The following is a 26630-nucleotide window of genomic DNA, read 5'->3' as shown; positions in this document are numbered from 1 at the left end:
CTACCAGATGAGTTGAAATACAATGGGGGGAAAAATGACAGTTCATTAGTATCCAGCATAAAGGACACTAGGTGGAATCAATGCTCACCACGTCTGAAGAGTATAATGAGATAGGAGGCTATTTAGCAAAACTAAACCCAGTGGTGCAAGCAAGTGAACTATGTCACTCGCTCCCATCTATCCTGAAAAGGTGATCAGATAACACGTGCCCAAGCAAAACTCATCCATCAAGTCATACCCATGGAAGCGATTTATCATCAGACCACCCCACTCCCCATCCCATCATACAACAGTGACCGTCTCTGATCCTTCGCAGAGAGAATGGCAGTAATGAATGGGATTGCTTCCTGACCTTGCCAATTAATTTATCTAGCTCAATCTGGTAACCAGATTTGCTTACTCCAACAGTTTTCTTCTGGGAAGATAAACCCAGAATTTCCCTCCTTTAATGATAATGCTCTCCAGCACAACATCCTTATCCTAAGTACATCACACAAAAGAAATAAATACATGGGCAATGGACTGCTTCACACACATCCCCCCCCCCCAGTATTGCTACAAAGCAGTGGCTTCCTCACTCATGGCAAAATACACTCATACCCCAGCAATGTGTGTGTACAAGGAGACTGGTGGAATGTGCATTCTCACAGCAGAGACCAGCAGATAAGATTGGGCAATGAATTTCCCTTGGATTATGCCATTTATTTTTTTGAACTGGAGATGTGAATCTATTATGATTGTCATTCCAATTCAATTAGCTCTTGCATCTAAAACTTCCTTAATGTCACATATTTAAGGCTAGCAGTGTATGTTCCCCTGTGCATTTTGTTTGTACATAACGATTTCAGTTTCTTCATTAACATTTATTTTACTCCAATCCCTTGTTTCTTCTCTCTTGCACCCTTCACCCATCTCAAACAGATAATTAGTCTTCCTTTCCATATCTGCTATGTGCACTAAGAACATCAATTTACAAGTGTGGAATAAACTCTCTGCTACTTAACTGGATTAGAGATTTTCTCAGCTGCTGAACCCTTAAACATTCCTGCAGAGTTACTGGCATCTAAAGAATCCCTGAATATCAGACCTGCCAGCAATAAGTTTACCATTAAAAGCTTAGAGCTCACACATTCAAGATTGCTTTCAAAGCAATCGCACCAAAACACTTGTACAAACAAGGGAGGGGTCAGAAGGGGGCTAGCTGGGAAGACACAGGGTGCCATAACAAATCTTGCTGAACGCCTGGATTCCATTCCTACTGTGGTAAGTTACGCAAACAACAAAAAGGTGTTCAAGAACAGCAGAACACACAATATTCTTCTTTGAACTGTATCATCTCTATTTGTTCACAGTAGATGATACTATAAAGAAAAATGTCCAGATGTTTGCAGTTGTGATATTGGGTAGAGGTAGAGTTGGGTAGAGGTGTTTGAAAATGGTGTTTTTTATTTTACTCAGAAGTAAGCCCATTGGGTTCAATAAGACTTACTGGAAACCAACACTTCTAGATGCTTATGGTATGATATGTAATGCTTATGATAACTTTTTCATTTGGGGGGAGGGGGATTGCAAAATGAAGACAGAAAGTTTTTATATACCAGATTGAACCATTGGCCAATCTAGGTCAGTACTGTACTGCTAAAAAATAAATAGCACTTCAGGGTTTTCATATAGGAATTTTCCTTGGCCCTACCTGGGGAAGAAACCTTAGCACCTTTTGTATGTAAAATTTGCTCTCAATCACACTGAGCCCCTTTCCAAATGGCAGTGGGGTGGGAGCGGAGGAGATTAGTTGAAAAAATGACAGCCCCACTGATCAAAAATATCCCTGCTGTGAATTACCTCCTGAGGCAGTCAAGAGAGTTGGTCTCAAACGTATATATAGCAGGACTGCCTCGCCCCCTCCCCCGCATCCTGTTCAAATCCCCATAAAAAATATGAGTGAGCACACACTCTAATGCTCTCAATTCACTCTATAGCTTCTTCATTTCTGCCTCACACCAGTTTATTCTTCACCACACACACATACACCCTTTCTGAGACTGTGATTTCACACACACACCCCTTTTAAGGCTGTGATTTTTCACACACACACACAAGCAAACACACTCACACATCCCTTTTGAGACTGTGATTTCACACAAACACGCACACCTTTCGAGACTGATTTCACACACACGCCCCTTTTGAGACTGATTTCACACACACACACACACACCCTTTTTGAGGCTGTGATTTCAGCACTTCTGAGCTTCAAGCAAACCACTGTGCCTGTTTTGTGTCTGGGTGTCATGTTGCCTTAAGATTTGGTCCAGTACTCCTTGGCTTCCCCTTGCCTACTCGAGACCCAGGAAAGCTCTCTGTAGTAGCTACATTGGCTGGCTCAGTGGCATCGTTAAGCCAGGGCTACAGTATGCCTTTTTTAACTGGCTGTGGGCACAAGCCTAACCAGGTCTACTCAAAAGTAAGCCCTGTTGTGTTCAACGGGACTTACTCCCAGGAAAGTGAGGTTAGGATTGCAGCCTGTGTTGCAAAAGACCTGCATAAGAAGACCTCTCTCCGCTGAAGCACTCGTGGACTTCAGATTGCAGTCCAGGACCCGTTTGGGGTCCACCCTGAGCATCCTTCGGCTTGTCCTTCAGGCCAAATGCCCCGATCAGGTTCATTTTCAGAAACTGACCAGAGAGGTCAGGCAGACCAGACGCCTCCTGCGCGCAGTGGTACAGAGGAATCCAAGCGACGCGTGTCCCCAGGCGCTCCCACACCAGCCACCCCACGCTCTGGACTCCACTGCAACTGGGTGGCTGACAGTGGGGACCATCCAGATCGCTTTCCAGCAGCGAAGGCGGCTGATCAAGACTGCGATGAGCGCTCTCCACGGTGAATGGGGGACTGGAAACACACCCCCTTCTGAATGGGTGGCTGGATGGATGAATGAATGGAGGGAGGGAGAGGAGCATTCGGTTGCATCGGGGGAAGCCTCGGCTGCAGCCTGCCCTGCTCCCCCCTCCCCGCCCACTCCCCTTCATTGACTGGCAGAAGGAAGAGGCACGGCTCTCTCTTACCTCGGTGCAACGACCCCTTCCAGCTTTCCGCGGACGGCTGCGGAGGAACCGAGGGCTCGCTCGCCCACTCGCGCACACGCACCGATACTGTCTGCAATCGCAGAGGCCAATCGCACATGTTGCCTGGCCTCGATCACATGACGGGCGGCCGCCAATCCCCCAGCAGTGCTCAGTGTTGCTCCCCCGGGAATATGTTTCAGGCAGCTCCAGCTTTGCTCGGGGCAGACACAATGGGGATGATGAGAGGGAGACGAGAGCGATCTCCCTCAAAGCTCCACCACCCCCTTGTTTGCCTGGCTGCACCTGGCAAGGAGCAGGCCCTTGGCACTTCTTGAGTGACAACAACTAGGTAACCCCGGCTTCTGGGGTTGAGTGAGAGGGAAAAGAGCACCCTCCTATCCTCTCTATCCATCATCCCCTGTACAGAATTGTGCAGGGGGTGGATAGAGTGGAAAGGGGGATGCTCTTTTCCCTCTCACACAACGCCAGAAGCAGGGAACATCCACCAAAATTGTGCGTCCGGGAAAGTCAGAACAAAAGAAAATATTTATTGACCCAGCGTGTCAAGCCTGTAGAACTCCTTGCCACATGATGTGGTGATGGCACCTGGCCTAGATGGCTTTAAAAGGGGATTGGATAGATTTTTGGAGGAGAAGCCCATCACAGGTTACAAGACATGATGGGCATGTAAAACCTCCTGGTTTTAGAAGTAGGCTACCTCAGAATGCCAGGTGCAAGGAAATGGCACCAGGATCCAGGTCTCTTGTGGTCTTGTGTGGTGGGCCACTGTGAGATACAGGAAGCAGGACTAGATTGGACTGATCCAGCAGGGCTCTTTTTATGTTCTGATGGGAGGTCAACAAAGGTCAAGTCTGTCACAAATTCCCAACTGTGGAAACATATGCAGAGGTTGGACCAGACAGGATGAGCCCAGAGTCTTTTCAACCAGGCTGCAGAGCTGAGTCAAGCAGCTTGAAGATGTGCAGCAGTGGCTGAATATCAATGAGGACTTCCCAACAGCAGGGACAGGTTATTATGGAAGATTAGAGACAGGATTTACAAGAGAGCTGTATTGGATTAGCCATAATTGGGCCAAAATGGGAAGTCCTGTATTTAGCCGGGATAGGTTTTTGAACAATTAAGAGCGACGTAATGATGAAAACAGATGCTATAACGAGCAGCATTAACACATTCCAACCCCCCCCCCCACCCATATCCAATTACGCACTCCTGTAGTATTGCACAAGCCTCAACTATTGGACAGAGAAAAATGGGTGATGTACAAAAGGATCCTTGGACCTTACAATACCTCACTGGGTAAAGAGGCAAAAGTGATGCTCTTATATTTAGTGGGGGAGAACAGCCGCCCCTATCCATCCCAACAAAGCATCTTTTCCTATAACTCCTTCCTGGTGTCAGTCTGTTTTGTTGGCTTTTAGGACTGTGAACTTATTTGGAATGTTGAAGCATTTTCCTTCCTATCTATTTATTTGCTGTGTGAACCACTCGGTAAACTAAAGTGGTATAAAAATATTCTGACGATGATTAGTTGATAATATGGCTGCTTAGCAAGCTTGACTTCAGGGCAGCTTTAAAGTCTGGCTTGACTTTAGGCAGCACTAGGTGTTACGCGATCCACTTGAAATGAACCCATCTAGTAGGTCCCGAGCCACAGTTTGAGAAACACTGCTAGGGTTTTATCCTCAGGTGCTGCTTTTATCCCTGAGGGTCTTGTTACCTCCAAGTGGCTGCAGCTGTGCAATACACTCCCTACAAACTAAGGCCCTGGTGTTAACCCCATGCTTCCCAGATCTGCCAGAGCAAGGGGCCACTGTTGACACCACACCCTAGATCCTCAAGAGATCTGGTGCATTTCCATTATACACCCAGATGCTTTTTTAGGTCTGCCCTGCTGCTCACCTTCCTGCTTCCTCCTTATACCTCTCTCTTGTCAAAGACTGACACATCTATAGGTGTAAAAAGAAATGTAACCTACAGTGAAGCCACACAGAGCTTTTATCGGAGACTTACCATGCAATTTCTAGCCAGTCAATGTAAGAGGCTGGTTCCCAGCTGTGTGGCAATGCACAGAACATGGTGGATTCAGTTGTCAGTGGCAGTCACAGTGCTGTGACATTCCTTTTTGGAACTGACCCAGAGTTGAATAGTACGCTAGAAACCAATGAAAAAGTCTTCTTCAGATCACAATAAAGGATGGAAAATGTGATCTGTTTAGTTTCTACTGCTTCTTCACCTGACCGGCTGACCCATCCGTGAGGCCAACTGAGATGGTCATCTCAAGTAGCAGATTGGTGGGTGCTGCTCATTGCTGTCTATGCGCTTCCTTCCACTGCTCCTCTTCTTTCTCTCATTCCGTGGGTTGGAAAAGGGACATGGAGCACAAGAGAAAGTGTAGAAGAGAGTGGTGGGCTAGAGCAGGGGTGCCCAAACCCTGGCCCGGGGGCCACTTGCGGCCCTCAGGGACTCACAATCCAGCCCGCAGGAAGCCCCCAGTCTCCAATGAGCATCTGGCCCTCCGAAGACTTGCTGGAGCCCCTGCTGGCCTGACGCAACTGCTCTCAGTGTGAAGATGACTATTTGACCCCTTGCATGAGCTGTGGGACAAGTGTTCCCTCCACTGCTTGCTGTTTCAGGTCTGTGATGCAGCAATGGCAGTGAAGGAAAGGCTAGCCTTGCTTTGTGCAAGGACTTTTATAGGCCTTGAGCTATTGTAAGACCTTCATTCATTCATACAAGTTCCATCTCTAATATATTCATTTATGTAAATTTATTCACATTTGAAATGTAAATTAATTCAGCCTCCGACACAGTGTCAGAAAGATGATGTGGCCCTCCTGCCAAAAAGTTTGGACACCCCTGGGCTAGAGCACTTTTTCCAATTCAGGGAGTGGGAGGAACAAGGCTAGCATATCACGAAGAAAGTGATGGGGAGGGGGTCAACATCTGACATGCTGCCTCAGGTGCAGTATGGGCCGGGTCCCAATTATACCTCCTCTTGAAATGACTTCTTTCTGCATCAAGAACTAAGAACAGAAGAATCAACTTCAGAAAATTTCTGGTCCTACAGTTCAATGAACCTCCATATTGATTTACCATCTTTACTAACAGACATTATCCTATAGCAAGATGCTGTGGTTACAAGGGGGGGGGAGGACACTCACCATAGTTCAGCAGTAGAGCATCTATTTTGCAGATAGTGTTCAATATCCAGTGTCTCTAGCTAGAAGGATCAGAGAGCAGGCATTGAGAAAGCCTTGAGATCTTGCTAACCAGAGTAGACCACATTGGACCAGACAGACCAATAACCTAAAGCTGCCACAACTCAAAAAGGATCTAGTGGAACTGGAAAAAGTGCAGAAGAGAGCAACCAAAATGATTAGTGGGCTGGGGCATCTGCTTTATGAGGAAAGGTTACAGTGTTTGGGACTCTTCTAGAAAGAAGGTGCCTGTTTAGTGACATGAATGAGTCATATAAAATTATGCAGAAGATGGATAGAAGGGCGTTCTTTTCCCTCTTGCACAATATCAGAACCAGGGGACATCCACTGGTGGGAGAGTTGGGACAGAGAAAATGAAATATTTGTTTACCCAGCATCTAATTATCTTTCTTCAGACGAGATCAGACAGAAAGCTCTTCAACCTCTCCAGACTGAGAGCAAAGTCCAAAGTCCAGTTGAAATGTCTGCATGACTTCCTCTTTGCTGATGATGCAGCTGTCACTACCCACTCTGCCAAAGATCTCCAGCAGCTCATGATACTCACCTCCCTGCATTACAATCTCTGCGCATGAACTGGAGGTTGTCCATAACTTTGTGTACCTTGGCTCAAGGAACTCCAACACTCTTTCTCTTGATACCGAGCTAAACAAATGCATCAGTAAAGCAGCTACCACGTTTTTCAGACTCACAAAGAGAGTTTGGTCCAACAAGAAGCTGACAGAACATACCAAGATCCAGGTCTACAGAGCTTGCGTCCTGAGTACACTTCTGTGCTGCAGCGAGTCATGGACTCTTCGCTCACAACAGGAGAGGAAACTGAATGCTTCATCTATATTTAGACCATTCAGACAAACAGGAACCCCTGTTTATATAGTGTTCCTTATATAGAGAACCTATGCAATTCAGTTGTATGCATCTAGGTTCCCCTTTCAGACCGTCAACCTGGTCAGGAGTGGGGCTGGTGGGCTTTGTCTTCAGTGAACCACTAGAAAAGTGATCGGTGGTCTGTACCTAGTCACTTACATCCAAAGCTCAGCATTCTAGCTATTCACAGCCCAATCCTATCCACACTTTCCTGGGAGTAAGCCCTATCGACTCTTACTTCTGAGCAGACATGCATAGGATTGGGCTGTAAACCATGCTGTTTCTTCTCCCAATTCCTTCTAACAAGTAGGCAGTAAAAAAGGAAACTAATCAACTGATGAAATGAAATCAAAATGCACCCTTGGAGAAAACAGCATTACTATGATTTCTGTTGTCCTCCCCCCCCCGCCCCCATTCTCTTCTTTATGCAATCTCAGCAATTACAGCTGAGTTTGCAAGGAGATTGATTGGCATGGAACTGGAGAAAGAACAGTGTATGAAAGAGATACATGAAGCAGTTGCTGCATTGTGACTCTGATGCAATGAACGGTTGATGAAAATGGACTACAGGGCGTATCCAATGAAAATATTAGAAATATAGGAAGCACTTAATTCTTTAAAAATTCAAGTATCAGATCAGATTAACTTTTTTTCTTAACTTCTCCCATGACCTTTTCCTGCTGAAAATTGCCTCCACGAAGCTACCTTTCGTTCAGGGGATGGGGGACTCATAGAGATGCTCCTTCCATGGAGTTAATCAGAGTTGGGACCAAGGAGGATTCACAATGGGGAAAAGGGCATGGCATGCACCTGTATTACATGCAGGAAGTCCCAAGGCATCCTGAGGCATGGAGCCTCTGCACTGGCACAATCCACCCCAAATTCCACCTCTGGTGTGCATGCGTACTTGCACATATTGTGATACTCTGGGAAGGGTGAGGGGGGCGGGTGAGCAATTGGGCACACCCCTATCCCCTCACTTTACTTACCAGGTGTGGCATTCCCAGCCTGTATTGTCTCCGTTCAAATCAAACATAAGCAGTGCGTAACAGGGAGCGTATGCAACATACCCTTGGGAAGTAAACTAAAGGCAGCAGTTCCCAAACCTAATGTGGTTATGGCACCCTTCTTTTGTAGTGGCCTTTTTTACCCAGTTCTCCCAGGCACCACCATCTTGGATCATGTGACTGCTCACATCGTTTTTGCAAGAACTCACAAGAATCGTAAAGGATCTCCCCTGAGCCAAAATGGTGGCACCCAGGAGAGCCAGGAAAAAGAAACTGCCAGGGACATCCTACAGTGCCCCTGTGAGTTCACCATGGCACCCACAGGAGCCCTGGCACACAGTTTGAATTTGGACTAAAGGGAAGACTTCAAATTCCCTATCCCTGCCCACTTGTTGCTTTCAAGGCAGGGTGTAGGCAGGGAGAAGTGATCTGGAGCAGCAGTCAGCTTTCTTTTCCCTTCCTGCTAGGACCAGCCCAACTAGATCTGCTGCCCAATATATCACAGCCTTCCTGGAGGGGTCATGTGCACATACCCCTCTGGAAAAAAAAAAATCTCACCTCCTCACACAGAGTTTAAAGCTTAAAGCAGCATTTCTCAAACCTTGGCTGAGGACCCGCCAAGTGGGTCACAAGCCAATTTCAGGTGGGTCATGTAAGCACCTAGCTCAGCCGCCACTGAAAATACAGAGCAGAACATACAGGGTACAGAGCTGCTGGGCAGGGCGGGCTCCAAGTGGGAGAGGGGCATGCTGTTTTGCCCTGAACAGGTGGGAAGATGGGATGCTGGAAAGGGGAGAGGGCTGTGCGGTTGGAGAAATCCAACCACAGGAGGTCAGGGCAGGAGGGCAGGAGGTCTGGTCTAGAGGGTTGAGCCTCCGTTTGCCTGAAGATAACATCCGAAGGTTGCCAGTTCGAGGCCACCAGCACTGTGCGACCTTGAAGCGGCTGACAAGCTGAGCCGAGTTATTCCATCTGCTCTGAGCGTGGGAGGATGGAGGCCAGGATGGAGGCCAGATCAGACCGAAACATCTGAATTGTTGTAGCTCTTGAAAGATAGAGCCTTCTTTCAATTGTAAAAATCCCTACGGGGATTTAAATTAGCCTGCCTATGTAAACCGCCTTGAATAAAGTCTGAGGAGAAATCTGAGGACCTAGAAAGGCTGTATATAAATACCTGTATTATTATTATCCAAGTCTGCATTCTGCATTGAATTTCAAGCTGGAATGTTTGAATGCTTGGCTATGCAAAATAACAGCATGAACGTACTGTGTAATGGGACCTTTGGCTAATCGCGGCTTAGGTTTAAAGTTTACATTGATGGCTTCACTTCTGGCCATGACATCACTTCCAGGTTAATGACTGCCAAGGGTCCCAATAGACTATCATAAAAAGACAATCTAAAAAGTTTTAGTGCAGTGAAAGATATGTGCAGGTGCTAAAAGTTTGAGAACCACTGGTTTAAAGGAAACACATCCCTTTAAACTCCATGCAAGTAAGGAACAAGAGGAGGGGCTCGCAAAGTGCCCGTTTCTCACTCTGTGTTTAAAGAGCTTAAAGTGCGAAGACAGAGCACAGGGCAGGAAAGAAGCGATCCAATTCCTGCTTATGTTGAAGGAGTGGAGAACAAATCAAAGTGTCTTGCATCTGCAGTAGATGGAAGGGCACCCTGAATCCACAGCTTCTTCCACCACACTCCCTGATCCAAACCACATCAGATCATCACTTCGTGTCTGAGCTGGCCGTGAAAAGGCCTTCTGGTGACAAAACCGTCAACCCCCTCACTGAATTTGTTTTTGTACAAGCATCAAAATAAAACCTTTTCAGCTCCACTTGCTAATATTTCCACATGCATTTCGGCCTCTGGAGTGTTAGAATTTGCTCACTCCCTTGTACTCTTCAAGTGCCTAGGTTGCTTTCATTACCTGCTGATTTCTTGTTCATTACCCAGTCCAAAGCAATCTTCAGTTAAACACAGTTATTTACATTAGCAAGGCAACACATGGTTTTACATTTATCTTTATCCTGCTGTTAGCCCTTATTCAGGGAGAGATGCAAATTGGTAATTCCAGGGTCTCTCTGTTGTTCGGCTCTGTTTTTTGAGTCTCCTGAGTTTCACATACAGCTTGTTATGCAACAGTACAAAGAAGGTAGCTGTCTGACAAACAGCATCTAACACACTTTGCACGTTGCATGATTCCAGCTCTTTATCTGGAACAAACATTGCACAAGTCCAGCAAGGACAAAATCTTGTGAGTGTTGAGGTCCTGTGAGATTTCCTCACCAGCCCCACAAATATCTGGAGCAGCGCACTAGTCCCTCTGGTGTATGAGAGGTGGCATTCACTGTGCAAGCATGCATGCGCCATGGTGACATTTGGATGGGGGGATTCAGGGCGCATGGAGCACATGCTGCCAGTGCTTTTTGAATGTCCACTGATATATCTTCACAAAGAGGGAAGAATACTTTCATTATCCATGGCCAGGGTGCCCAAGTTCACTTTCTGAAACCATTTGACTCGGTTAAGGATATTTCAAGTGCTGTTCACCATTGTTGCCCAGAGGGTAATAATCTTTAAGTCTGCCAGGTTGGGTGCATTGAAACTTCTAATATTTCTGAGGCAGGCAGATGCTGTCACAAGATAGGGCCTGATAATGTCACAAGATTGAGAAACCTCGAAAAATATGGGGGAGGGGGAGAGAATCTGATTTGGGGGCAGGGTATAACAGCAACCAAAAAATAATGTGAGATGAACCTTTTGTCACCTGTCTATATGAGAACAAAGGAACAGGGTCAGTTTGGGCTAAGATCACTCATTTTAGCTCCTGCAGGCACATTATTCCCAGCTCAATATATGAACATCAAGATTTCTTTTTAGAGCAGCAATTTTTCAGCCACTGTGGCACAGCACATTCGTGTGCGGTGAATGGTCCATAGGCATGCTGCAGGAGTTTAGGGAGGGTCATTTATTAGTAGGGCCATTGGGGGATGTGAGCCTCCCACCAGCAGCAGCATGGTGTGCCTTGTGAATTGTCAAAAAACCGATGGTGTGCCTTGACAATTTTAGTGCCTTCTCAGTACGCCATGAGATGAAAAAGGTTGAAAAATCACTGTTTTAGAGAATGCTCAATAATGCAAGCCATTGATGATAGCTTCGTAATTCTTCCATCCCTAAGGAACCCAACAATTGGCTCCCAGACTCAGAGATCCAATGGAAAAAATAGATGTGATCATTTCTGTATGAAGGTTATTCAAAGCAGCATGTAGGATTTCAATGATTTGGATTTCTGAGTGAACCTTAAAAATGAACGTTCTTGTCTGTTCTGTGAAAGAAATTTGAAGTTCTGCATACAGTCCGACCTTTACATCTGTGAATTTTTATCTGTGATTTAACTCAACACAGGATGGGGGATAGCAAGCTCCACAGTTAAATTGTAATTCATAGATAGCCTGAAGACAAGGTAACAATATTTCTGTGATCAGTGTCAAAAGATGGAAATCTTCCCACCACTGGGTTGGTTATCTACCGGAGCCTTCTTACGACACACATGGCCCTTTACAATTAAAATTGTCCAATCCCTGTGGATTTCAGGTCCAGAAAATTTCTTTGGAAGCAACTGCTGTATTTTTATGAACAATTAAAGTAACAAGAAAGACTCCCAGAGGGCCTTGTATTTCTCCCATCTCATCACCTTTAAGGACTGTAATTATTTCCTCCTCCATTGCTTGCACAGTAGTTAATTCTTATCCTCCTCCACACTTGATAGTTATCTTTTGAGCTTATTAAACACTCTAATAAATGATATTGAAATTTCACTAAAAAGACTGCAGCTTTACGCTAACAGCAGTCTTGTCTACATAGAGAACTTGAACTTGTATACCTTTAACTTTCATTGCTAGCAAAATAAAAAAAAATTGCTGTGCCTTTTACATGGTTGGCAACCTTCAGTCTTGAAAGACTCTGGTAGAAGCCTACAGCACCCAGTATTCCCAGGCAGTCTCCCATCCAAGTACTAACCAGGCCTGACCCTGCTTAGCTTCCGAGATCAGATGAGATTGGGCAAGTGCAGCGTTAACAGTTGCTGCACATCAGTTTTAAATGCCTACAAAGTACTAAAAGAGGATAATAAAAAGAATAATTCTTGGTATGGTCTTTTTTTGACAATATAAATCCCCCCCCCGGTTCTTTTAATCTTCAGTTTTCATGAAATCACAATTCCCTATGATACTAACATTATTTTTACACTCAGAAACAATCACCATATTCGTAATTAGGGGCCCAATCCTATGCCCCTCCAGTGCCACTGCTGAGCTCCAGCACTGGGTATTGTAAACATGCCGTAAAGTACATTTACAGCACCCTGTGGTTTCATTTAATCTGGCATCAATCTTGCTAGTATGACAGCTGTTAAGCCATACTGGAGCACAGTATTCTGCTGCGGAGTAGATCCTAATGCTGATGTTCTGAGAGTAGTGGTTGAAGCTCCCCATCTTAAGCGGATCATAAGTGGCTGTATAAGACCCACTCCTATCTGTTGGCTGCCCGTTTTGAGCCACATAGCACCACAAGCCCTACAGAGACAAGAGGCTTTAATGTATTTATTGTATTGGCAACCTTCAGTCTCGAAAGACTATGGTATCGCGCTCTGAAAGGTGGTTCTGGCACAGCGTCTAGTGTGGCTGAAAAGGCCAATCCGGGAGTGACAATCCCTTCCACACCGGGAGCAAGTGCAGTCTGTCCCTGGTCTGTCTCCCTGGCTATGGGCCTTCCTTCTTTGCCTCTTAGCCTCAGACTGTTGGCCAAGTGTCTCTTCAAACTGGGAAAGGCCATGCTGCACAGCCTGCCTCCAAGCGGGCTGCTCAGAGGCCAGGGTTTCCCACTTGTTGAGGTCCATCCCTAAGGCCTTCAGATCCCCCTTGCAGATGTCCTTGTTTAATGTCCTTGTTTAATGTCCTTGTGCTTTAATGAAAGAATACAGAAAAACACCAACAAAAGATACAAAGATAAAGCAGTCATGATCATAAGAGGAACTGGTAAAACAATCCACTTTTACCAGTGCATGCTGATCTTCCTCATCTTTCAATCAAATCCAGGAAGACTTCTCTGGCACTCGCACAACAACTGCACAACAATTTCAACATCAATGCCTAATGGAAAGCTAAATGGGCAGTTGAACACCCAGAAACGGGTAGATATATAGTCGATCCTACACTTAAGGTGCCAGGTTTTGACTTATCTTGTCAGCACTGGAAAACTTTGAATAGGATTCGTACCCTACATGGTGTTTGTCAGGACTCAATGTTTAAATGGGGGCTAGTATCTACCCCTCAGTGTGATTGCAGGTTCTCCCACCAAACCATGTACCACATTGTGTCTGGCTGCAATCTGAGAGCGCATACTGGCCCATGGTTTGACTTTTTCTTTGAAGATAACTCTGTCCTTGAATGGCTGCATGAACTGGACATTGACATTTAATCTAGTCTAACTGATATACAAGTCCATGTATTATATGCCATATGCTAAATAAATAAGCACCCTTTGAAGAGGGAGTGTCAGTGCTGGCCCAGTGGTGGATGGATGTCACCCACAAGGTACGAGCTCCGGGCAGTGATAAGGGCCTTCAGGGTAGGGGGAAGGCATTCTGGTGTGGGGAAGGGCAGATCGGGGGTAGGAACTAGCCTGGCAGGGGTGGGATCCTAGCCTCCATGTCAGGCTGCAAATCCAGCAGGGCCACGGGATGCAGTGGTTGCCATTTTGGTGCCGCTGCACCCAGCGGCGGTGCTGGAGATAGGATTGGGCTGTAAGTTTACTTGGAATGTCGCATTTAGTTCAATGGTTTTTACTTTTGAGTAAATGTGTTTAGAACTGCAGTCTCAGACAGCAATCCAAGACACCCTTTCTTGGGAGTAAGTCCTACTGAACACGGTGGAACTTACTCCTGAGTAGACATGAAAAGGCTTGTGCTGTTAATGTTTTAGACACTATTAAGAACATAAGATTTTGAGTTAATAAGGGCACAATCCTAACCAGGTCTACTCAGAAGTGAGTTCTATTTTGTTCAATTGGGCTTACTCTCAGGAAAGTGTGCTTAGGATTGCAGCCTAACTTGTTTGTTGCTTGAAGCTGGAATTAATATCATAAGCCTTTGGCAATCCTTCAGACTGTCTTCTCTATTAAACTGGTGTAAGCAACAGTGTACGGACGACTGCTTTTATGATGAACAGCAAAAGCAGAAGAATGATCAGAGAAGCTTGTTGAAAAAATCTGGTGTGATTTGTAACCATTAGAACAACAATGCTGAGGACAAGATGCATCCATACGCTTTGTTTTTTCCTGTGATGATCATGACCACTTTATCTTTGTATCTTTTGTATCTTCATATTGTATTTTGATAGCATCTTTTGCATCTTCAGATTATATCTTCAGAACATAGAGATGACTGTTTCAAAATGCATTTAAAAAGAAGGGAAAAATAAAGTAACTCAAGAAAACCCTATTGTAGGCTTATGTAGCAACTTCAGCGATTGATGACTGTAGCAGACATATGCAATGGTGCTACCAATATAGATAAGAAGTATGTATGCCAATAAAGGTACTGAAACTGAACTGAGATAAGAAGTGGAAACTCAAAGGTAGGGGTGGTTCAAAATGTTCCGGTGCCCTGAAGCAGGGTGCAAAATGCCACCCCACTCATCCTTATTCCTGCCACCCCGTCAGGTCCCCTTGGTACACAGCAGGAAGACTATTAGCTTCTACTGCTCCTGCTCCTCCCATGGTGAATTTGGTCAAAAGGAGGGGAAGGGAGTGGAAGAATGGAGAGTACCTCTCCTGCCCTTCCATTCCATAGCAATGGCAGCAGTACCAACAGCAACTGGGAAGGTAGGTTTTATGAATCCGTTCTGCCCACTGCTCCCTGGCAATCTCCCTCCTGAGGCAACTGCCTCAGTTCACCTCTTGTGAGGCCGGCTCTGCTCAGAAGCCCTTATCCTTTGGTGTGCTGAACCTATGCTTGCTCTCTTGCTGGAATCACCCTTTCGCATCTTGCAAGCCCCACATCTGGCTGAAGATGCAATGCATGCAACTTTGACATCCAGAGGAATTCCTTTTGGCCCTCCTCAAAGGGCTGGACATCTAAGTACATTCAGGCTTATCCCGTGGTGGGCTAGAAAGCTGGGTATGGGTTACTGTGTAAAGAAAAAGCACAATTCTCTGGATAAGGCAGAAGGTTGATCTCAGGTGAACTTGAGACATCTTGAGTTTCATGCTTAGAGATAAGCCGGCAAATTAATTATTTACAAGGGGGATCAGCATGTGGAATGGACCAGGCAGAGGGTAGTTTGGAGACAAGAGAGGGTGGATCTTGGTGGCTGTTGAGCATGCTGGGATCCTATCCCTCTTTTCTGGCCCAGTCCTGTTCCCTATAGCGCCTCACATTTAAGCTAGGTAAAGAGGTCCAAGACATAGGTCCAAGGAGACCCATTGGCGGTCAGGTGGCCTACAGAAAGGTAAATAAAAAATTTTTCTTTACCTCTCCTAGCCATCTGGTTATTCCTCCCTAGCATAGCATGCAGCACACACTCTGGTAGCATGGCTGCATAGCATAAATTGGTGGGGGATAGGATTAGGTCATCCATGTAACACAGGGCCTAGGAGAGGGGGGTAAAGGGGGTAATTTGTACCCGGGCCCAGGGTCAGAAAGGGGGTCCAGAAATTTCCTGGGATCTTCCATTTTCCAATCACAACCAGGCTCACTGCCCATGCAGATTCTAGCTGCCAATGCTGGGCAGGCAGGTCGACCTGAGCTCTGCATGGGGAAGACTGGTAGACCTGTGCTAATAGACTGGTAGACTATTCTGGCTGTTGCCACTTTCCCCCTGCCTGTTCTGCTCCCATTCTGCCCACCCCCATTGCCACCACCCCCAGTCTGTTTCACCCCCTCCCTCTTTGGGAAGGGGCCCAAAAGAAACTTTGCATCCCCTGATAAAATTCCTCTCAGAGGCCCTGATGTAACATGAGTCACAAACTATCTCTTTAGTAGGTTATTATGCCATTAAAGGTTGTATTATGCCATTAAAGGTTGTTGAGTTGTGTTGAGTTGAGTTGAGCAGTAGGTCCTGGGAAAGATGATGGCCTAGACCAGTGGTTCCTAAACTTTTATGACTGGTGGCTACTTGACCTACTGGACCATTGGTCGTGGCTCCCCTTCAGGGCTACAATCCTATACATTGTATAAAGCGGTGGGTTTTTAGCAAGGACTCCACTTTGAGTTTGGAGTGACACAATTGCTCTGGGGATGAATGGAAATTCTCACAAGACTGTCTCCCATCTCCCCATTTTAATCCTAGGGAAACACTTCCTAAATGTACAGAGCAATGGAAAGAGTAAAGGTTCACCAAGGTGGGAAGAATGCACAGCAGATGTGAGCTTCCTACAATGACAGAGGCGTCTTTAGCCACTTACCTTTTTCTAAATAATCTTAGAGAAGCATTTGCTGTGGCTACTTGGTTTTAATAAATAATGCTGATACGTGTGTGCTGGCATTGTAAAGTAAACCTGGAACACCCTCCAGAGATCATCACCCTGCCAACAAGAAGACAGCAATTTAGGGTACCACGATAAATCTAATCAAAATGGAAAGACATACACTTCCCTCTTTTTTCAGGAACTTTATTCCCCTCTCCCTGTCCAGAAGCTGCTTATTGTCGGCGGCGAGTCATATAATGAGGACCCTGCAGATTTCTTTATAATTGCTAATTATAAATAGCTTTTACAAGCTTAATTGATTTTACTCACAAGGACTAATATATTACCCAGGATTCTGTCCTCATTTGTCACGTAAACATATGGAGAGACGCACTTTGCAGGCTTTCTTTCTAAACTCATTGGTTTTTATGTTCCGTGTTGCACAAGTAGCTGTTCATTATCAAGATGGGACTGGATCAAAAGCATTAGTAGGGATAAGACACTGGACATGGGTCTCCCCCATTCTGTTAAGGAACAGGCCAAGCCCCTGCCCCCAAGATTTCAGGAAAAATTAACATTGATTCATATTGACACCTCCAGAACCTTCCCAACACTTTTCTTTACTCACCTGATAGGTGAACAGAGTTTTAATAATCATCAATACATGACTATATTGTCCAAAATAGCTTTAGGGCTTTGAAATACAAGACCATAATAACAGTCCATGGCCATTCAATGTTCTGAAATAATCTACAATAAGAGATGGTCTTTCTATATCTGACAACCCTCTGGCAACTGCTGTTAGTTTAAAGTTAGTTTATGAACAAGAACAGAAAACAACTTTATTCTTTGCTTTGAAAAGCATGTTAGAGAGACTGTGGTAGGCATTGTCATGAATATGTGCAGTTCAGGCCTAGTAGCATTGCAAAGCCTGAACCAAAGTAACCCAGTAACACAGAAGGGGCTTGCAGTCCTAGCTGCAAGGAATTTACAACCCATGGAAGGTGATGATGTAGCACCTCAGCAGACTGAGAGGCGCCCTGAGTCTCCAGTGGGGAGGGGAGAACTAGGAGGACTAGCATCCAGCCCCACTTCGAGAAGATTCTGACACCAAGAGCTCTGATTGGGCAGTTTGAAATGAGTACAGAGTCACCCCATCCTGTTGGCATGAGAAGTATAAGAACAGAGCCCAGGGGGGTGTCTTGGTCCTTTCTTTCCTTTGTCCTTTTGTCTTTGTCTTTTGGCATGGGTGCACATCCTGCCCCGCCAGGACCATGTGGCCTTATAGGTAACTGGGCTGAAGATCTATAACAGAAGCTGACCCAGGTGAGATTTAGAGAATAATAGAGTTAGCCAGTTAGCTTTGTTGTTTTATGCTGATATGTTCCTAGAAGTTTTTATGCCTCTAGCATTTGCTGCCTTTTGTAACTTTTTGTAACCCTATGTACGTAATAAAGTAAAAATCTTTTTACCATGTTGGTTCATTGTCTGTTGGGGACAAAGCTTCAGAATCCTGCCTAGCCGTTCAGCAAGCTACCAAATCCTCATTGCGGACTAGTAACTTGAGGACTGAGACTTTAAGTAAAGAAAGTGCTCAGTGCCTACAAGGGATATAGTTAAACCTAGAGGGTCTCAGTGTCCCTGGACTGAGGCACTGGCACATACAGGGTGGTGGCAATTCTACCAAACAGGGGTTCTTGAGGCTCTAGGGTTCAGGAATCAGGAACTCTGAGCACCCAAAACCCCGGGAAGGGTACGCGAAGTTTACGACAGGCATATTGACAATATAGGGCTTTAGAATGGTGTCCAAAGTGTCACGGACACCATGTCAGGACACTGGGCCTCCCTATACATTCTGTTGAAATAGAAACGTATTGAAATACATCTCTTGTAGATATGTGAACCGTAATCAAGTCATCCTGTATCCGGTGTGAAATAGGATACTGCACAGGTAAGACCTTGAACATTGCTGGTTTATGGCTCATGCGAGTAACACAAATGGCGAAGTGATCATTAACCATTTGCAGAGAGTCCTGCTGCAACAGTAGCATCCCGCAGTGGACTGAGGCCCCAAAGAGTGGCATGCCTCTCCAGGCTGGTTGTCCAGCAATGACATCATCACTGGTCACCACAGAATGAGGGCTGAAACGGGGAAACTCTGTGGGTCTCTGCGGAGGATGGGGCAAGGCTGGGATGAGCAGGGACATATAAGTGCCAAAGGGGAAGAGGTGGCCAGTGATGAAGGGGTTGGTCCTTTTTTCTAGGGGTATGAGGATCAGCCTGCTTGACTTCTGACCAAGGTAAAGGCCTGAGACCCAGGGAAGGATGTGAAGGAGGGCACTGGAGAAGCAGTGTGGGTGCAGCAACCCAGTTAAGCTTCTGAGGGCCCACATGCAGCCCCATGCTAAAGGGGCTACCTCCAGAACTCCAGGGTCAGCAAGGGGAAGGCCCCCTGAGCATAGCAGTACATCTCCCATTTTACAATTAAAATGTGAGTTGTTTTTGTAAGTCATGTCATTGAATTTTTTTGTTTTTATATTGAAGACTGTAGTGTCATGATATTAAATCTGATATTGATGCTTAAGGATTTGCTCCTGTGAATAGAAACACAAAGCACCACATTTTGATCTTAATTAAACAAATCTTCCAAAAAACCCACACTATTTCCAAACACCTCTAACCAGAGATTGCTGAGTCAGGAATGCACTTGCATGAGTTCTGAGCCCTTGTGGTAGAGGGCCCTCCTTCCTCTCCCCTGTGGTAAAGCTGTGACACAGCAATCCTTGTTTGTTTAACCATGTATCTATGTATTGGCAAAGTGAGATTTAGTCATAGTTTACATACCAGGTTACTCGTTTGTATACAAGTGGTATACAAACTGTGGTTATAAAAGTCAGATCTAATCCCAGTTCCATTTTATAGTGTGTGAGCCACAGTGAAACCACAGCTCCTGATGGTTTCACTATGGTTTTGCTTGACACAAGGACCCATTGTTTAACACACTGCAGTAGCTTACAGCCAAGTTACATGGGCAGCCCAATCCTAACTTGCGCTGGTGAAGCCAGGCCGCATGGCCTGAGCTGTATCTAGTGCTAGTTGGGAGCCAGCTGGAGGTCTCCTCGGGGTGATATTTTTCCCCTTACCCCAAGTAACACCCCAGTCTATGGGGCTGCTTGGATCTCCACCAGCTATTTAGCCGGTGGAAGTCTGAGCTGTCTGGTGTAAGACTGCCTGGCCCAGGAAGGGGGTTAGGATATGGAGGAGGAGGCCTCTGCCGATCCTGACTGTTCTGCCCTCCTCCACTCTGAAACACACCTCCCCACCTCCAAAATGCCCTCCTGCTACCCTGTCCTGGGTCTGTACTGCTTGGCGGCGTACATACCTCCACCAGCAGCTGGGCCACCAGCAGCAGTGTTGGCTGGATGGTGCAGGTCTCCCCATCAGCATGGCTTACCCCTGTGTTTTATGACACATCTGCAACACCTTCAGCTGGCACAGTGGCCATTTTGCCAGCCAAAGCAGCATTTTGGAGTGCCCTCTAAATGTGTAATGTGGCCTAGTGGCTTGTTGGTTTTGGTTTGGTTTTGTGAACAGTGACCAGAAAACACCAGGAAACAGAACAAAACTGCAGAGGAAGTGTTAGGGGGTTCATATGATTTCTGGCTATGCAGGGGGGACATGCAGGTCCGTAGCTCAATCAAGCTGTGCTCATGACACTACAAGCCACTTGAGTAGTTGAGTCATCTGAACGGCTCTACCCTGGATGTAAGGCACAAGGAAAGTCACTGTCACTCCCTGAGCTCCTTGCTCTATCCAGCATTTGTTCAACTGGTCGCTTATTTCCCAGTTATTCCTATGCAAATGTCGGAGGTTTCTGTTAATACAGCTGATCCTCAGAGGCAAAAACTTGTAAAGCCAACCAAACGCTGCTCTTTTTGAAGTCAATGAGCTCCTTATTGGAATAGTTCTGTCACGCTAACTTGGAAAGTAGCATAAGAAAGCAATTACCTAGTTAAAAAGGTGAGCGGGAACAGGCATAAAGACTTATTAAGTTCTTTTCCTCTAGGACTGCACAATTATTTCTTTTTTTTTTCTTTTTTTTTTTGAGATGTGTGTTGAGCCATAGATCTGCTGGCACACATGTAACACAGCAGGGAAAAGGGCAATAGACTGCTCACTGCAGAGCTGTGTATGCAAGGCTTTTCACACTGTGCCTTTCAACTAGGCTTGCCATGGTCTCATTATTTACGTTCCACTTTGCTTTCTTGCCTTTTAATAAAATTGATTTAAAGATTTTAATTTAATTTGAGCACCAATGGAAATAGTGCGAGGACAGATTGCTGCTTTTAAACATTCTGCTGTGGATCTGAATGACAACCGGAGCAGGCAACAGAAAAAAGGGCGGTAAGGAAAAGAATGGGGAATGAGCAAATTGTAGAGAAGAAAAGTTGCAAGGCTTGAAACCCAATCGTGTTCTCCTCCTCCCCCTCCCCCACCACCATTGCAGCCATGCCAGGCTGGTGATCACAGTGTTCTGGGGTGGGGTGGGCAGGCCAGGAGGCGTCAGTGGGGGAAAGGGATTTTAAATTCCCTTACCCCTCATAAGCCTTCTGCCCCACAATGGGTCTCCTTGGATCTGAGCTATCTACTTTGCCAGTGCAAGTCTGAGGAGAGAAAGGAGGCAAGGAGATGTCTGCTGGAGGGCATAAGATTCGGCACAGGCTGTCTGCCCTCTCCACGCCCTCTCTACCCCTTCTTATGCCCCTCCCCTCCCAGTTAGCCCCGTCCTTTCCTCTGTTCCACCCTCCTGTCACCCCTCCCACCTTTCCCAATATGTTACCTGCTCTAGTGAGTGGGACCTCAGCAATGGTGTGGGCAGAAAGGCTCAGACCTTCCCACCTGCGCTCCCACAAGCATGCTAAATTGTGTACTGTTGGAGCGCCTTTTGCGACAGGCGCTGACTTCTTTATGGCAGTCAGTGCTGTCATAGGAGCCTGGCTGCCATCAGGCAGTGAAGAAAAGATTAAACTGTTGATCTCCTTCATCTACCAGATGCTGACTAAAGGTCAAGTTGGATGTGACCCTAGAGACATAAGTGAAGCATCTGTTTTTGGTTTTATTTAAGTAAATAGCAAACAAAACAGGCCTGTTCATTACCCAAGTTTCTTTGTGCTATTTGTCTGTTTAGAGAGTGCTGTTCAAAGTCCAAGCCAACTGGGAATGGAGTCATAACTCAGCACATGCAGAAGGTCTTAGGTTCAATTGTGGGCATCTTTAGGTAGGGCTGGGAAAGACCCCTGCCTCATACAGCCAATCAGTGAAGACAATACAGAGCTAAATGGTCAGACTCGGTATAAGGCAGCTTCATATGTTCACCTCAAGCTTAGTGACACATATCTTCACCTCAACCAGAAGTGACATCAGGTGTTGGCAAGGTCAGGTACTGACAGAGGGCCCAATTCCTTCTGTGGGGTCTTCTGGTGGGATGACTCCGCCAGTGCATTTCTGTACTGGTGGCAATGGTAGTGTCCCATGCACCATCAAGGTGTGCCATGGGGAGCAGAGGTGCCATGGGGACTTTGCGCTAGAGCCCCCAACAACCTGGAACCTGGATGAGCTTTGCCTCCTCTTTTGGGCTTCTAACAACTTGTTGTAAATTTCAAAAAAGAACACAGTCAATGCTGACTTTATATCCTGTTAAATGCAGACTCCTGGTGAGATAACATGCCTTCGATTTATTTTTTTTTTTAAATCCTCTGGTCACTACTTTGGCCTCAAGCTGCCGTTTTCCTTCAGAATCAGAAGCATTAGGTATCCTTGTTAGCATTGCTTCTTTATTTATGCTTAAGCATATTCAAATAATAACAATAAGTAGACAATACATTATTCATTCAACCAGACTGGAGGGAAATGAGATGAAAGCTGACTGATGCTTTTGGACAGATCAAAATTATTTCCTTGGAGCAGTAAATGTTATTGACCAATCAGGCCTGGAAGTGAAGTGCAGAAGGTTAACAATTACGAAGAATGTGAATCACAGGAACAAGTGGCTTTTTTTTTTTTTTTTAAAGGGACAAATCACTTTAAATGGTAGATTCTCAGAAGAAGTCAGAATGGCTGGGTTCAGATATCACAGAGAACCATGGTTTAATCCTGGTTTTGCGTGACATTCCCAAGTCCATCCCCTTTGGGTGCAATTCTACTTCTGATTAGGGTTTCAAGCAAAAGAAGATTTCCATACAACCTAAGAGCTTTAGGTAGGCAGGCTGTAACCTTTCAACGGACAGGTTGGGGGATGGGCAGACCAATCCTCCCTGGGGTGGCTGGGTGCAGCAGCGCCACAATGGCTGCCATTACATTCAGTGGCTCCAGGGAGGCTGCCAGAGGTCTTCTCGGGAGAAGGGGACTTTCGTCCCCTAGCCCTGAAGAAAACCCTAGGCCCCACAATGGGGCTTCTCAAGCTATTTTGCCATTGCAGACTTGAGAAGCTCCATGTTGGGTTTTGCAGCCCAACACAGAGGATAGGATCCAGCAAAGGAGGCCTCCGTCAGTCCAACCCCCCTCTCAGTCCGCTCCACCCACCACCCTCCTCCGCACCAGACTGCCCCCCTCCTCCGAAAAGGCCCACCACTGCCAAGCGATGTCACTCACCCCAGCGGCTGTGCATTGTTCTTCTTCTGGTGCTGGGGCTCAGTACCGACATTCCCTGCTCTCCTGGTGTGTAAATGTGCTTTATGTCACATTTACAACACCTAGTGCCAGTGCTGGGCTCCAGCCCCAGCACCACTGACCCATAGGATTGGGCCTTAAGACAGGTAGAACTTGGGATAGCAGTACTCAGAAAACACAAAAGCTGAAATTACCATCCTGAACCAGTGTTGACAACTTTGCTGTTTCTTCTGTGTTAACAATGAAGACATGAACAGTCAAATCCTACCTTGCATAGGTATTTTGAAAATCAACTCTCTTAATGCATATCTATCCCGATGCTTATTTATCCCCTATTTGTCAAGAGCTCTACGCTATGTAAACCCAGGTCATTATTTCTGACATCAGTTGCTCTTCTGTTAAATTGGAAGACTTTGGCTAAGGGAAGAGTGTCCTTAGCTCCAGCTATGACACAAAAATAAATCCCTACATAATGATAGCTGGCAACGGGAGAGGTTCCCAGGGCAGTTAATGAGAGAGTGGAGCTATAAATATTTAAAAAATAATTTAAATATATTGCTAGTGGAATTGTCAACTGCGGTACTAAGGGAAATTGTTTTCTGAAGAAATGAATAAATGAAACCATTTAAGTAACAAGATTTTGTGTTCACCAGTCCTCGCCCCAAGGAAAAGGTGACAAGCAGCAACTACCAAGTAGGATCTTTCAAGTAAAGAACAATAGCCTGATACTGTCAGAAAAATGACACGTCTCCTTGTGCTTATAGGTATTCATGTTACTTTTGTGTCTCATAAAAATGAGAATATCTTCTTTTATTGCTTAGAATATGTAGCCTTTAAAAAAAAATCCTTCCGCTGTTGTTTCCCTTGAGTCTCTTTTACATTTGGGTGCCTTTGTGAGAGCTGCCTGCTTTTTTCACTCTCTGGAAAGCACAACAACAACAACAACAACATCAACATAGTAAAATGGATTTGGTAAAAGGAAAATATTCTTACATTGGGGGATGATTGGGGGAGTGATATCACTTTCCCTCTACCTTCAACAGAAAAGTTGAAATGGGAGAACATTGGGTACAGTAGCTAAGTACTTAACCATACAAGTTCAATTGTGTACTCTGGGTGGAGTTCACAGCTTCATGGAGAAACACAACAGACTGTCCAACTCTGGTCCAAGACAGCCAATGAAGTCAATGGGGCTTAAATTCCATGTTTGTGTAGGCAGAAGTCAGTTTCTCAGTAATAACAACTCTGAGGTAGCAACCTCTGAACATGTCCTAACCGTGAAAAGTACTCCACTTATTTTATTAATCATTGCAACATTTTGGCATAATGGGTAGTTATGTTTCGCACAGTAGTGTGGCCATAAGAATAGGCCCTCAGTTTGGCTGTACTTGTCGTAAGAGGCGACTGAACAGCCACCGGGTAGATGGGACTCGTCAGCCTGGGAAGGCAGCTCATCTGAGAGAAGGAAAACTCTGATCCCAAACCTCCACTGCCTTGTGGCTACATCCAGTTGTGGAAAAGGCTTCAGGAGTTAACCTCGAGGCAAAATCCGGAGCCGGAGTCCCTGAGGCAGTTCATGGCTGAACACAGTCACGTTCTGGCAACTCCTGCGACGCCGCTGGAACCAACCGTATTGGCTTCTGCCTTTCCATTGGACCATTTCAGCGACGTGGAGAGGGGGGATTTGCTGCATGGGTAACAGCCTATCCTCCATACCTACTTTACCCAGGCTTCACACACTAGAGAGGACACTCTGTTCCAGAGCCACCATTCAGAGCATGACACCATGGTCTTCCGAGACTGAAGGATGCCAACATGAGGTGGCCAGACAGGGCATTTGCTGAAGCGATCGGGTTGGCAAAGGGTCCACCACCCCAGTGCTGCCATTTTCATATTTCATTCTAAAGGACACCCAAGAATGTCAGGGGTAACATGAGAGAATTATCAGTCTACATGCTCCACCTCATCCAGATTAAGATAATCCATTGAGAATACTTTAGGTATGTTGGATGCTGCTTCCCACTGATTCAGATTCATATAACTCAGTTTCAGCAGTTCTCCAGTTTCAGCCAGGCGCCTTTTCCAGCCCTATCTGGAGATGCCAAGTATTGAACCTGGGACCTTCAGCATGCAAAACAGGTACTCTGCCACTGAGCTGCAGCCCACAGCTACAATCCCACATGCACATTACTAGGAGTAAGTCCCACTGAACAGCTTGCGCTGTTAAATTCCTAAGATACCTGATAACTGGCATTACAGTCATATAGACTGGGAAGCAAACCTGAATTATACATATATGTAAATACAAGCCATCTATTTTGTTGGTGGAAGTCTATTTTGCAACTTGATTTTATCATCCTTTCCCATAATAATGAAAATGTAACCAGAACTAACCTTGGGGTGTATTTTTAGAGGGGAAAAATATATGTATATTCTTTAAAAAAAAAAAAATACTTCCAAAGTGGAAAAGTTGCAGCACTGCACAAGAAAAAGAACAGCTTCCATTTTCCCCAGCATCATGTGAGGTGAAAAAATGCTTTGTGTCCAGTTCTAATAACAATTTCTAGCTTTGCAGTGTTCTCTGTTGTAACCCATGCTGAGTTAAATCTGATATCCACAGATACATTAGCAGTTCTTTTTAATACATATCTCACAAGACAGAAATAATCCCCGGGAAGTAGAATGGATGGTCTGCTGACAAGGTAATGCAGACAGGAGCACCTCTCATCTTGTGATCATGCAGACAATACTAAAAAAAATGCAATGTGCGGTAGTGCTGTTCTATTAAATTCAATTCTGAGAATAGATCAGAAAGTCTGCGACTAAATCTGAACAATCTGTGAAATTTAAAAGGACACTGTATTTTTGCTATATCACTGAGCCTGGCTCACAGATGTCACTGAAGGAAGCAAGTCAAAGAAAGGAGATGACCCCAGAGAGGAAAAGCCTTTCAACTCAAAATGCATTCAATAAATACTTATTTCATACTTTGAATATATTTTGGGGTTTTCTTTTTTTCCTCATTTCACAGAAGTCACTGCTGCTCTTGCATCAATACAATGGCAGTGAGGTCTGTGAAATGCAAAAAAGACGAGAGTACATGTTAGGTAAGGTATCAGGAGAATCTGATGCTTTGTTATCTGGTGTGCTCCCTGGGGCATTTGGTGAGCCTCTGTGAGATACAGGAAGCTGGACTAGATGGGCCTATGGCCTGATCCAGTGGGGCTGTTCTTATGTTCTTATGTTGAGAAAACAGGCTGACTGAGGGCTGATTAGAAAGCATGTACCCCTTCCTGCTCCCCTTTTCCCCAGACTAGCAGCTAA

Source organism: Tiliqua scincoides, chromosome 5, assembly GCF_035046505.1.
Source record: "Tiliqua scincoides isolate rTilSci1 chromosome 5, rTilSci1.hap2, whole genome shotgun sequence".
In the NCBI taxonomy this organism is placed as follows: Eukaryota; Metazoa; Chordata; class Lepidosauria; order Squamata; family Scincidae; genus Tiliqua; species Tiliqua scincoides.
Note: the sequence above shows the minus strand (reverse complement) of the source record.